This window comes from Fukomys damarensis, unplaced genomic scaffold (genome assembly GCF_012274545.1).
Source record: "Fukomys damarensis isolate Sample0158 unplaced genomic scaffold, DMR_v1.0_HiC HiC_scaffold_11, whole genome shotgun sequence".
NCBI classification, from domain to species: Eukaryota; Metazoa; Chordata; class Mammalia; order Rodentia; family Bathyergidae; genus Fukomys; species Fukomys damarensis.
The window spans coordinates 8296918-8310062 of NW_022900923.1; the positions used below are offsets into that span (position 1 = coordinate 8296918).

Genomic DNA, 13145 nt, shown 5'->3' on the forward strand with positions numbered 1-13145 from the left:
GGAGGGAAAAGGAGGGGAGGGGAGGGGAGAAGGAAGATGTAACACAAGAGGAGAAAATTCTAGCCTGGGTAAGGTGGAAGAGTACATCAGTGAATGGGAAAGGTGAGGACCACCCCAAAGATAGAGGCAAAGAGAGAAAGTATTAAAAGATATGGAGATTAACCAGTCGGTTCTATTTTCTAATAGGAATTCTGAAAGAACAGAAAAGAAGGAGTGACAGGGAAGCAATGTTTAAAGAGACGATTGCTGAGAACATTCCAGAAAGAAGGCTTTAAATCAAATCTAGATTTGAGTGCCAAGCATGGAAATAAGAGTAGATTCATACCTAAACACGTTGTAGTAAAACTGCACAATGCTAAGGATAACGATATTAAAAAAAAAAAAAAAAAGTTAAGAGCTAAAAGATGGATTGGCTACAGAGGAATGAAAATTGGTCTGACAGCAGCCTTCCCATAGCATCAGTAGATTCTAGAAGATAAAATAGGGGAAGCTGCTCAGAGCACAGAGGAAAAATTGTCAACCTGGAATTCCATACCCTGAAGAAGACTTTGAGATATTCAAAGATCAAGAAGTGTCCCTTGCCGGGCGTGGTGGTGCACGCCTGTTATCCCAGCACTAGGGAGGCTAAGGCAGGAGGATCGCTGGGTGTTCCAGACCAGCCTGGGCTACATAGTGAGTTCCAGGTCAGACTCAACTACATAGTGAGACCCTGTTTCAAAAAACAAAAACAACAACAACAACAACAAAGTGTCCCAACAGCAGACTGCTACAAACTACTAACAGACATTGATAGGCAGAATGAACTATTGACTTAAAAAACAATTTTTGCTTCTAATTTTATACTTTCAACAGGTAAAACTACAACTCTGGAGGAAAAGAAAGATGGGGAACATAGTTTGACAGATATCTCAAAAGTGCTGGGCCCTTGCTGTGATGAAGACACTGAAAGTTCTACTTTAAAAAATACATTCAGTAAAAGCAAAATGGAAAACCTGACAAAAGTATGACATTAAACAAGTAAAGTGTTCATTTTAAGAAACTAGGCAAAGAACAAAGAACTCTATTAGAAAAGAATTGTATTTAGGGGATATGAATAAAATAAAAATCTGGTTTTAAAAATCAATTTACAGAGATGTAAACTCCAAGCACAGTGGGACAAAGAAAAGAAAAAAACTCCAAAAAATAAGAATAAAAAGAGATATGGTAGAGATTTCAAAATGCATAAATAATATCAAATAGCAACCTCAAGACATCAGGAAAGTTAGAAGAAATGTATAATTTTCAAGAATGAAATTAAAATAAGGCAATTTCTTTAGATGAAATCAGGATAAAGCCTTAACCACCAAAGCAGTTAAATTGTTATTCAAAAGTTTTCCTACCTCCAAAGATAGTAGGCCAAAGTGGGTATAGCAGATCTTCAAAATACAGATCAGCTCTATTTCAAAACAAAAATTGTCTTTCAGAATTGGGGGGGCAGGGAGAGGATTGTCCAACTTATTGTTTGAGTTACTAAAGCCAGACAAAGGCAATAGTAATAAAGAAAATAATAATTTACTCTCACTTCATGTAGATACAAAATATTTTTTAAAAAATAACATAGATTTTTATATGCTTTCTTTGGGCCTATAAATCTGGCTGTTAATCTATATTTATGATAATTAATTTGATGTGAACTTATAAAATAAACATATGTATCTGATACTGGCCAAAAAAAGGGGGGGGCACTGCCTGCCTCACAAGTGCAAGGTCCTCAGTTTGATCTCTGGTACCAAAAAAACAAAAGAAAAGAAAAAGAAAAAGAAAAAAAAGTGAAGAGGACGGGTAAAAAAAGAATTGAGATGTGTTATGTACACGTACCAGTTCCCCATAGCGAATGTAATTATTACTGCAAACATGTACAAATAATAATTAAAAATCTAAAGAAAAAAATCATGATAAGACAAAGTAGGATTTAATTTCAGGAATGAAAGTATAATTCAAATACTTACAGTCCATTTGGCAGATAAAAAAGAGAACATATTTAAAAATGTTAGTATTAAAAAAATGTTAGTATTGTCTCAAAATATGCAGAAAACATACTTGACAGAATGAAGTATTCATTCGTGGGTTTTTAAAAGAGCCTTAGCAAACTAGGTAAAAAAGCAACTTTCTTAACCTTAGAAAAGCCATATTATGGAAATTTTACAAGCAACTATGATACTAACCGGTGATATTTTAGAAACATTTCCATTAAAGCCAGGAAAACATTAAGAATACCAATTATGGGCAACTGTTTAACATTCTACTGAACGTTTTAAGTGATGCAATATAAAGAAAGGAAAGAGAAACCAAAAGAGATCGGAAAGTGAAAGAGAACTGTTCTTGTTTGCATAAAATGTGATTTTTCTACATAAGATCTCAAGGAAATTCAGAGTAGAAAGTTTTCAGTAAGGGGCCAGATAAAAAAAATCACACTCAAATCAAGAGCATGTATCAGGTCATAATGAGAAAACACAACAGAGAAAAATCCTATTCAGAGTCGTGACAAATTATGTGATACCTAGGAACAAACTTGTTGAAAGATACACAAGGCTTCTGAAGAAAACTGAGACCACATTAGTGAGCAATATAAAGTAAGATGAAATAAACGGAAATACTACGTTCACTGGTCAGATTAGCTAACAGAGTAGAGCTGCCAGTGATTTCCACACTGATCTGTAGACTTGATGCAATCCTTAGCAAACTAATCCTAAAACCACACGAAGGGACCAAGAAGAGCCAAGATAATTTTGAAGAAAAAGAAGAGGGTAGGGCCAGGGATTTAGCTCAGTGGTTCTGCCACCTACCTCACAAGCATAAGGACCAGAGTTCAATCCCCCGTACCAAAAAAAAAAAAAAAAAAAAAAAAAAAAAAAAAAAGAAAAAAAAGAAAAGAAAAGAAAGAAAAAGAAGAGGGTGGCAGGATTGTTTCATTAGATATTCAGACTTGTTAAAAAAGACTGGTGGTGCTCTCAGGGAGATACACACGCAGATAACTGTTAACCGGAACAGAAGAGAAGAAGCGCAGAAATTCCATAACCGGGGATTTCTCTCCATACAACCAAAGCCACACCGAAAGGCCCAGGCGGCTGGTGGGCTTCTCAGACAGCAAAGAGGGAGCGTTACACCCTGCTTGCATCAACTTCAAGGCTTAAAGGCTGGCAAATGGAAAGCCAAGCTTTGCAATTATTAGATGCAAATATAGGAAGATGCATGTATTGTCAAGTAGCAGGGAGAGATCTCTTATATGAGATACAAAAAATAAGAGGGGTATGTTGGATTACATTATGACAAAAAACTTATGAACAGAAAAGATAACAAAGATGGAAAGAAATTGTGGAGCAGGAGAAGGGATTTGTGGTTCATATAAACAAAAAATGGGCGGGCGGGCACTTTTTGAAGAAGCAGATATTATTTGATCACAAGGCAGTACAACTAGTTATTAATGATATAAGTTAAAACCAAAGCTAAATATAAGGACAGAACAAAATTAAATAAATGAAAAAACTAAAGCACAAGAACACTGCAGTTAGAAGATAATTACAATAAGAATCAACCCCATCAAAAGTTATGAAATGCTATTAAAGGTTACTGAAAAGTGAGGTTTACTTTCTTTATTTTTAAGGAAAGGAAAAATGAAAGTATTCAATTGAAAAACTCATGACAGGAACCACAACAAGATCCCTAAGAAAAAAGAGGCAAACTGAACCTAAACAAACTAAAATATAGGAAAATTTATAAAATTGATTCAAGCCCTACTTTTTAGAAAAATCAATCAAGAGGTTAGATTTTACAGAAATTAAATAAGGACTAAAAAACTCCAATGGATAATAAAATTAGAGGGGGGTATTCAGTACCAGCTAGGGAGGAAATATTTTAAATATAAGACAATGATTTGCAAATTGTAAGTTATAAATTTGAAAACCTGAATAAAAGTGATAGTCCTCTGGAATATTTACCTTTGCAAAGTTAGACATATAAAACCTAAATATGCCAAATACAACTAATAAAAAAGAATAAGAAGACTATTTCCTCATAGAAGAAAAAAAGTAGCCTGAAAAATTTATAAGGAAAAAAATTTAAATTCTTAAATAGGTAATTATTATGCTTCAATAATTATTTCAAAACATTGAAAAAGATAGAAGATTTGCTTTTCAGAGGTAACCTTCATGTTAAACTCTGGAAAAGGCAGCTCAAAAATTAACAAACATCTAAATTATGAATATAGAGAAGAAATGAAATACTAGGGCAATATGAAAATCAAGGACAAAACAGAAATGTAGTTTATTGTCATTTTCTTACTTTTGATCTGGAACTTGTGTTCAACGAAATGGGGCACTTGTAAAAATAGAATTCAAAAATATCGGAAGAGGAAACTATATTGTAATCATTAAGATGATATAATTATATTCCTGGAAGCTCAAAAGAGCAATTCAACTAAAACTTACTGAAATTGATATGAGCCCAAGAAAACTGCCAAATATAAAAAATAGACATGAAAGCCAGTAGCTTTCTTATATAGAATTTTTCTATGCTTCTCTACATAGGAATACTATAATACTATCCAGTTAGAAAATGTAAGTTTAAAAAAGAAAAATTGCAATAGCAAAAGTCAGCAATAATGACACTGAAACCTCTATAAAATGCTTTGAAATAACCTTAATGATGATGTGAAAGGCCCACATAATAAAAACTATAAAACATTATTAAGAGCTGCAGAAGATTTAAATACCACATTCCATGGCAGTGAGACAATGATTTTCAAATTAATTTGTATGCTCAATATAACTTCAATAAAAAATCTCAATAGGACTCTTTTCAGAATTCGACAGGATCACACTTCTGCTCACTGAAAGAATAATTTAGGTATGAACAGCAAAGAAATTTTTGAACATCCAAAGGAAAGATGAAGCTATCAACAATTTTAAAGTGCTTGTGTCAGTAAAACAGCGTGGCACTGATAATGATCAAGTTACAAGTGCTCAAATCGGTAGTGTGGAATAGGTATTTGGAGACCACACAACACATGAGAAATGGGATTGGTAAAGAAAGTGTCACAAATTAGCAGGAAATAAAACTGGTATTTAGTAAATTTAGCTTGGTTCATTGATTATGTAGAAAAAAAATCATAGATTTACCTCAATCACGATCAAAGTACTTTTAGAGGGATAAAACATTATAGCTAGATATTAAATATAAAACTATTAAAATACGACTTAAAAACCCCCAGGCATATGAAAAAATGTTGAATAAGTTTAATGATTAAGAAAATGCAAATTAAGAGGACAGTAAGCTACCAGTACACACCCAGCAAAATGGCTAAAATAAAAACAACTGACAACAGCAAATGTTGGCCAGGGTGAGGAGCAATGGGAACTCTGATTGGTCGAAGTGAAAAATGGCACCAGCACTTTGGGAAAAATAAATCCTGCAGTTTCTTATAAATCCAAACATCTATCTCCCCTATGACTCAGCAACTCAGCTCCTGGGTATTTACTCCAGAAAAATGAAAGCTTATGTCCACACCAAAGGCCACTTAAGAGAATGTTCAGAGCTCCCTCTCATAATGGCCCAAGCTGTAAACAGCCCCTCCAGAGGAGAAGTAATATAGACCTACGGTGAGACCCTACTCCCACACCAAAGACACCAAGTCCTGAGCACACCAACACGGATGAATTTCCACAACATTCTGCTGAGTAAAAGAAATCTTATACAAGATTCATGCTGTCCATTTCCATTTTGTAAAGATCCAAAACTGATAAATAAGCTATGATGAAAAATTAAAATCTATGATCGCCTCTGAGGGGAGTAGGAGAGAAGACTGACTGGGACGCCAGGGAGCTTCCTGGGGTGGTTTTTCCTTCCGTCCTTTCCTTCCTTCCCCCCCTCTCTCTCCTCTCTCTCTCTCTTTCTTTCCCTTCCTTCCAGCTATATTTAGGTATCACCCACATGCTGTGTAATTCACTCATTTCAAGTGCACATTTCGTGTTTTTGATATATTAATAAATATACACAACTGTCACCTCAAAGGAAACCCACACCCTTTGAACATATCTCCGTCTTCATACGTGATTCATCTATTAATTGTTAAGACTCACTGAATGATCCACTTAAAATTTGTCCATATTGCTGTAAGTATATAAAATATGTCAATTTTATTTTATTTAAAAACTTTTTTGTGGTGCTGGGGATCGAACTCCGTCCCTTGTGCTTGTGGAGCAGGCAATGAGTCAAATCCCCAGCCCTGTTGACTTTATTTTCAAAGCTATTTTTATTAGAAGAAAGTATTAGATAATTTTCACAGCTTTGCATAGGAAAGCTCAGTCTTTAAAAAGTAAAATATTGATAGATTTGATAACTTAAAATCTTAATAATCAAAAGTATATAAATATGCTTTTATACACATATCTATATATACATTCTGTAATAGATAATATATAATCCACACATGTATTACATATATGTAAAGTGTATAAATATAACCAAAATTAAAATGTAAAAACCTGGCCAGGGAATTATTACTATTAAAAAATTAGACAAGGAAGTCTTTTTCCATATATTTTATAAATGAGTAAAGCATTCTAAATCACTGCAAATATCAAGCAAGATACCCTCTGATACATAGACAAACAGAAAATTCATAAGCAGGAAACTGAACTTGCCAACATAGGAGACATTTCATTGTGTTTTAAAAAATTGAAATTAAAATTATATTTAGAGAAATATATATATATATATGTATATATATATATATATAAAAAATCAAAGGCCCTGCAATTTGTATAATCTGATTTATTTGTCCTTAAGAAGTGTTTATTCTCCTTTGAGTAAATATATTTGAAGTAAATAAGTGGCTATACACAAAGATTTAACTGCAAGATTGTTTATTTTAGGACTATTTGTCATATTGATGGATCAGATATTCTGCATTGTTTAACATAGAGATTAGTGGACTGAATTACAGTTCAAAGATATTAAGTTAACTCTCCTACAACCACTAAAAATGATGCAAAAGGATACTTAGTGGGGCGGAAAGATGTTTCCTTCATAAATGATTTTAAAAGGCCAATGATGGGGGGAAAATAAAACACATTTTAAAAATGAAAACAAGAAGGGTGAGAACATTGCTTTGGTTGACTTTTTTATTGGAAAAAATATATGTGTGTGTGATTAAAAAGCCAAACAGGTGCGAGTGCATGTAATGAAAAGTCTCCCCGTGAAACCCTGGCACCTCAATCCAGTTCCTAAGAGTTTCCGGCTACACTTATTAGAAAGACATTGACCAGAAGCAACCAGCAAGTGAAGCACAAGCACAAAAGAAAGAAAGAAAGAGAAGGAAATGAAGGAAGGAAAGAGTGGGGGGAGAGAGAGAGAGAGAGAGAGGGAGAGAGAGAGAGAGAGAGAGAGAGAGAGGGAGGGAGGGAGAGGGAGAGGTGAAAGAGCAAAGGAAGGAAGGGGGAGGGAATGAAGGAAAATGCACTATAGGGAAAACTTAGGTTGACTTATTTTTTCCAAATAACTGACATTCATTTTGGCACACGTTAAACATCTAAAGCCTGGAACTTAATAACACTAACAAACAACGAATTGTTTATACATGCAGTATTTATAAGATAGAGGATCAGGATCATTATTTGAATAATGACAGGGTCATTGAAAGCAGGCTTAAGGTGGTTGGTCTGACAAATGTTCGGGTCCCAGCAGGGGCCACGGGCTGGAGCTGGTGACACCAGGGTGATCTCAGGCTTGCAATTTTGAGAGGAGAGAGCAGGAGGCCGAGGCCTCACGCTGGACCACACCCTGGATTTGGGCAGTGAGGCCAGGTAGCAGCCCAGGTGGTCCTCGCCCGATGCTACCCACCTTTGGGACCCGGACGCACGCGGCTTCCGGGCCCTGAGCAAGCCCAGCCCTGGTGTGCACGGCAGGGAGGGGAGAGTTCGCCGCCCAGCAGCGCACACCGTCTCCGCAGCGGATGTGTCGAGTGCCCGGTGTTCCTGCTCCATTTCCACCCAGTAAATGTGCAACGCTCAAGGGGTGGGGCTCAGAGGGCGAAATTTGATAAAATTATTTTTATGGGTCCCTCCATGGCATTCTTAAGTGAACCGGAATTATTTTAGTGTGTTATTCAGCCTGGCTGCTTATGCATAATCACCAGTGTATTTGTGGACACCTCCAGGAGACGTGAGCTTATCATTAGTGGATGACTTTTCTCTGTATTTTTAGAAAACTCCATCGACGGTTCACCGTTGAGGGACACCCAGCTGGGCGCTCTGCTAAAGCTCACACAGAGGGCAGCCTGGCTGTGGCGGAGGGCACCCCGGGAACAGAAGGGGATGGAGGTGTCAACATAGGGGGACAGTGGACTGGGAAAGAGAAGAGGGAAGGACCCCACATCAGGAAGGAGTGAGACAAGTCATCTGTTTCAGGGGAGGATTTTGTAATAGCTACGCAGTACTTGTAGGTGCTTATCAAAACTTAGAAGTGTGTCCTTACCTATGGACTCAGTTGTCTGGTTTTCCCATTGAAAAGAGGACAAAATTCATTTTTCACAATTCTTTCTTTGTATGCCTCTAAATGTCTATCTAAAGCCCATAATCCCAGCCCTCAAGGAGGCTGAGGCAGGAGGATCACCACAAGTTTGAGTCCAGCCTGGGCTACAGAGGGAATTCAAGACCAGCCTAAACGACATAGCCAAGGCGTGTCTCCAAAAGCAGAAATGAAACAAATATGTATCTGAGTGGAACATTTGTTTCTTGGAGGTGTATCTGACCCAACTACTTGTCTTTAATCTGCCATTACAGGGCCCAGATGCGGAATTGACTGTATTGTGGTTACCACTTCTTGAGGGTTTTTGGTCAGGAATCAGTGGGTGAAGTTCAGTCTGACAGCTCTCCTGATTTTATTTCCAACACACCAACAAATTTATACTACTGCTGTGTCCTTAAGCAAGCCTGTGGGAAAGAGCACTCCTGAGTGTCCTGCTCTTGTCCCATTTTGGCGTTTAGTCCCCGAGTATGTGAGCAGTGATTTGTGCTTAGGAATCAGTGCCCCTGCTGGGCCCAGGCCCCAAGCTGGGTGAACTAAAGGCAAAAAGACCAACCAAGCAAAGCAGCTCTGGGGTCCACAGCTCTTATCTCAGACATTTATTCTGTGCACATTAACTGAGCACCTACTCCGTGCAGGATCCAAGTTCGACACTGGGGCCACCATGGCCAGGCAGACCCTGTGCCCACCTACCCCGAGCTCAGAGAAAGCACTGTGAATTCCTAGGAAACCAAGGCCAGGGATCCACTCGGCTCTGGATAGGACCGACCACCCAGCTTTTCTCTCTTAAGACCCAAGGCTTCCTTAAGACTCAGGGCCACGTACGTATACAACAGCTCTCAGAAGTTCTTGTCAGTAGATCAAGAAGCTGTAAATAGGCTCTACCTGCCCACCAAAAATGGGTTTCTACCCTGTCTTTAAAAGTGAGGAGAAGCCAGCTATGGTGGTGCACACCTGTAATCCCAGCACTCTGGGAGGCTGAGGCAGGAGGATCCCAAGTTCTAACCAGCCTGAACAGTTCATCCTTAATCAGACCTTGGGTCAAAATTTAGCTGAGTGTGAAGTTCTTGGGTTTTAAGTGTCTCCTTAAAAATAAATAAATAGTAAAGATTGAGAGAAATAACTAGTGCCTTCCTTCCTACCTAAGAAGCACGGCACATTTCTTTATGGTAATATTATTTTAAAAGAAGAAATGTGCTGAACCCTTTAAATCCATCCTTCCCTAGGGATGGATACATGAAAATGAGGACTATGAGCATATTCTCTTCCCTGTAAAGAGAGCAGATGTAGAGTATTCAGAGTCCACAGCTGAATCCTTTGCGTTTTCCCGGAGCCTTATCTTACTTCCACATTTGCATCTCACCCTTAGCAGATGCCTCCAGGCCGAGCTGAGGGCCGGCAGCCCCGTCACATTCTCTCTAATGCCGCACATTACTCATAGTTTGAAAATCACTTTGACTCCCGCTGAGCGCCATAGTAATGTCAAGTGAGTCACCGCGCGCCTGGCTGCAGCTCGGCCTCCTCCAGCCTCCAGAGCGGCAGCACCCGGGCTTCACAAAGGAGGCGAGAGCCAAAGAAACCCCTTTCGGTGAGAGACGAATACTGAAGCCCATGGCTCAAAGCCCAGCTTCGAAGGAGTGGCCGGGTTTCGCTTTCGCTGCGGCTTGAAAGGGAGAGTTGCAGCAAAATCGCTAACCCTGGGTGAATCTATTTACGGGAAGCATAAACAGCAATCTGGAGAGTTTCTGTAAGACCTGGTGACTCCGGGGTGAGTGCAGACCCTCTCTCTGGTCACCGTCTCCCCGAGATCTGACTCCCAGGGCTGCGCTCCAGGTTCTGCCCAGCGGACGCCAAGCCGCGGGGAGGGGCTTGGGCGTGGCCCAGGACCCTGGAACCTGGCGTCGCCCCCCAGCCCAGACCTTGGCTTTGCTGCTGTGCCCCCTCGGGAGGTGGGGCCCTTTAGTGCACTGTTTTCGACATCATTTAGGAAGCTAGGGGACCCTGGGGCTGGGGTTTTGCAGCCGGGCTGGCCATGACTCCGCCCCGTCCAGTCTGTGTCAACCCCGCATTCCTGTCCAACTCAGGGTGACACCTAGTTAGGTTCACACTGTCCCAGAGAAGTGCCACACCACCGGCTCATCAGAACCCACCTTGTATAACTGGGGAGACTGGGGTTCAGGGAGAGCATCTCCGTCCAGCTGCAGAGCACTATTCAAAATGTCAACAGGGACAGTGGTTTGCTCAAAGGTCACACAGCTGGTCAGCCGCCAAAGAAGGTCTCCCATCCCCCTCCAGGGTTTGCCCTCCTAGCCTCCGACTTCTCACCCTGGACTTTTTCCAGTCTTCACACTGGAAGAGTCAGTGTCCCCAGGTCCACCTACACTAGCTACCCTGTCCATCTTCACTCTCAAAGCCAGCTTTCCAGGCCAAGTGCACTGGGACTCCCGGGAGGGAGAAACAGCAGCAAGAGAGGGCACCGGAAGGAAGGGGTTAACCCATCCCACGCTGCCTGTGACCAGACGGTTACCAACACCCCAGAGGACTGAGCACTGACCAGTGCTGTCCTCAGACCAAGGCTTGCTCTAGCATGGGGGGCAGTGGGGTGCTGGTCTGCCCATACCTGTCACGGGCCCAGTGGAGGGGCAGGTAGAGAGCCTACTCCAGCACTCCAGCTTCTGGTCCTGTCTGCCCCCATCCTGGGGTCCTCTCTGTGGGGCCCTTGCAGACCTCATAGAGCCGGAAACACCAAACTTCTCACTCACCCCTCTTGTGTGTGGCGCCTCCCCTAGCCCAGCCTTGGGGGACATTCCCCCAGCTGGGGTGGTCTTGACCAAAGACTTCCTCACGGGCTCCCCAAAGAAACAATAGTCAAGACTCACATTTTGGGGTGATGTGCTGGCAATCTTTCAGGAAGTGTGGGCCATTCAGAGAGGAGGCTCTCTCTTAACAGGGCTTCCCCTCCGTCCCGTCCAATTTATCCTCAAGGCATGGCTGGTCAACTAGAGCTGACCCCACCCCTGCCCCCCAAAGCAACCAACAGCTGTTACTATATTGAGTGGTAGTATGATGTCACACCATAGGTGACTAACCCACCCAGGCCTCCCTGCGAGTGAGGGAGCGAGCCATCGTCTAAATATGACGGCCACCATCATCCTGACCTACTCCCGGGCAGCCCAGAGTGGGGGGCTTGGGGCTGACTCCAGGGACCGAGTGCCTGCCTGGGGTTCCGAGGACACACAGCCACACCACCACAGACAGACCCCCTTCTTGGGAGAAGAGGTGCTGCCAGCAGGACAGCTTCGCCCAGGGGCCTGATGTCCAGTCCAAGTCAGAGCCGTCCATCAGCTTATGTGGTGACCCAGGAGCCTGGGGGGCAGAGGGTTCACACGTATTCACCCTGCCTGGCGCAGGGTTACATTCTGTAATACAGGTTTGCATTTCCTTTGTTTTCTTCAAAATGCCCTGAGGCGGTCATTACACTCCCAGTGGGGTTAGAGAAGCTGAGATCAGAAGGGGTGAGCAACTTTACAGAGCTGGCTGGTGGAGGGGCTCCAATCTCAGCCGTCTGTGTGACTAGCGTGGAAAGAACTCCACATAAAGTTTTGCCACGGCACCTGTGTGTTTTTAATAGACTTTATTTTGAGGAGTGGCTTTAGACTCACAGCAAAACAAAGCAGCAAGTGCAGAGATTTCCCGAATACCCCATCCCCACAGCCTCCCCTCCTCCACATCCCCCGTTTCTTACCATCAATGAACCATGTGCCGCACTGTCTCCCAAAGGCCATTGTTTCTACCCGGTTCTCTGTTGTGCATCCATGGGACTGGACAAAGTGGTGGGGCATTGCTTTGTTTTGTATTTTTTCAGCTCTAGGGACCTAACCCAGGTCTTTCTCAAGGAGCTACATTCCCAGCTCATTTTTCATTTTTATTTTGAGACAGGGTCTCTCTAAGTCTCTAAATTGCCCAGGCCAGGCTCAAACTTCCATCCTCCTGTCTCAGCCTCCCAGAGTTCTTGGATTACAGGCATGAGGCACCACACCCAGCCTTGGACCAAATTATTAATGACACACGTATCCACCATTGCAGTATCACACAGAGTAGTTTCACTAACCTGAAAGTGCTCTGTGCTCTGCTGCCCCGCCCCCTTCCTGGTAACCACTGATCTTTTTTTCTGTCTCCAAATTTTGCCTCTTTCCAGAATGTCACATAGCTGGAATGGTGCAGCCCTTCAGACTGGCTGCTTCCATGGAGCCGTAAGCATTTCCAGTTCCTCGATGTCTTTTTGTGGATGGATGGATGGATTCTGCTTAGCACTGAAGAATCATCCATTGTCTGGACTACCAAGCCTTAGGATCCATTCACCTGCTGAGTCACCCTAGTCTTACCACCTCATTCTGGAGCGACACTTACTGGAAACAGAGACATCCCAGGCCTTGGGCTTCCTCCTCTGGGCCCCGTGCCGCCCCTTCTCTCCTGCCAGTGCACATGGCCTGGAAAGGGTGCACCCAGCCGGGTCCCTCCTCCTTGTGCCATGTGGGCCTCCCGGAATCAGCCGGTCCACCAGGGTGGCTGTGGGCCATCCG

At 42.0% G+C, this 13145-nt stretch overlaps 1 protein-coding gene across 1 annotated transcript in view; it reads right to left on the reverse strand.

Moving 5' to 3' along the window:
• Window positions 1-11480, reverse strand: part of Atf3 (activating transcription factor 3) — a 49403-nt gene extending 37923 nt beyond the window's left edge. Inside the window, exon 1 of the mRNA XM_033762047.1 lies at window positions 11442-11480. The gene's annotated coding sequence lies outside the window, so the exon portion shown is untranslated. The remainder of the gene's footprint in view (window positions 1-11441) is intronic.
• Between the last annotated feature and the right edge of the window lie 1665 nt (window positions 11481-13145).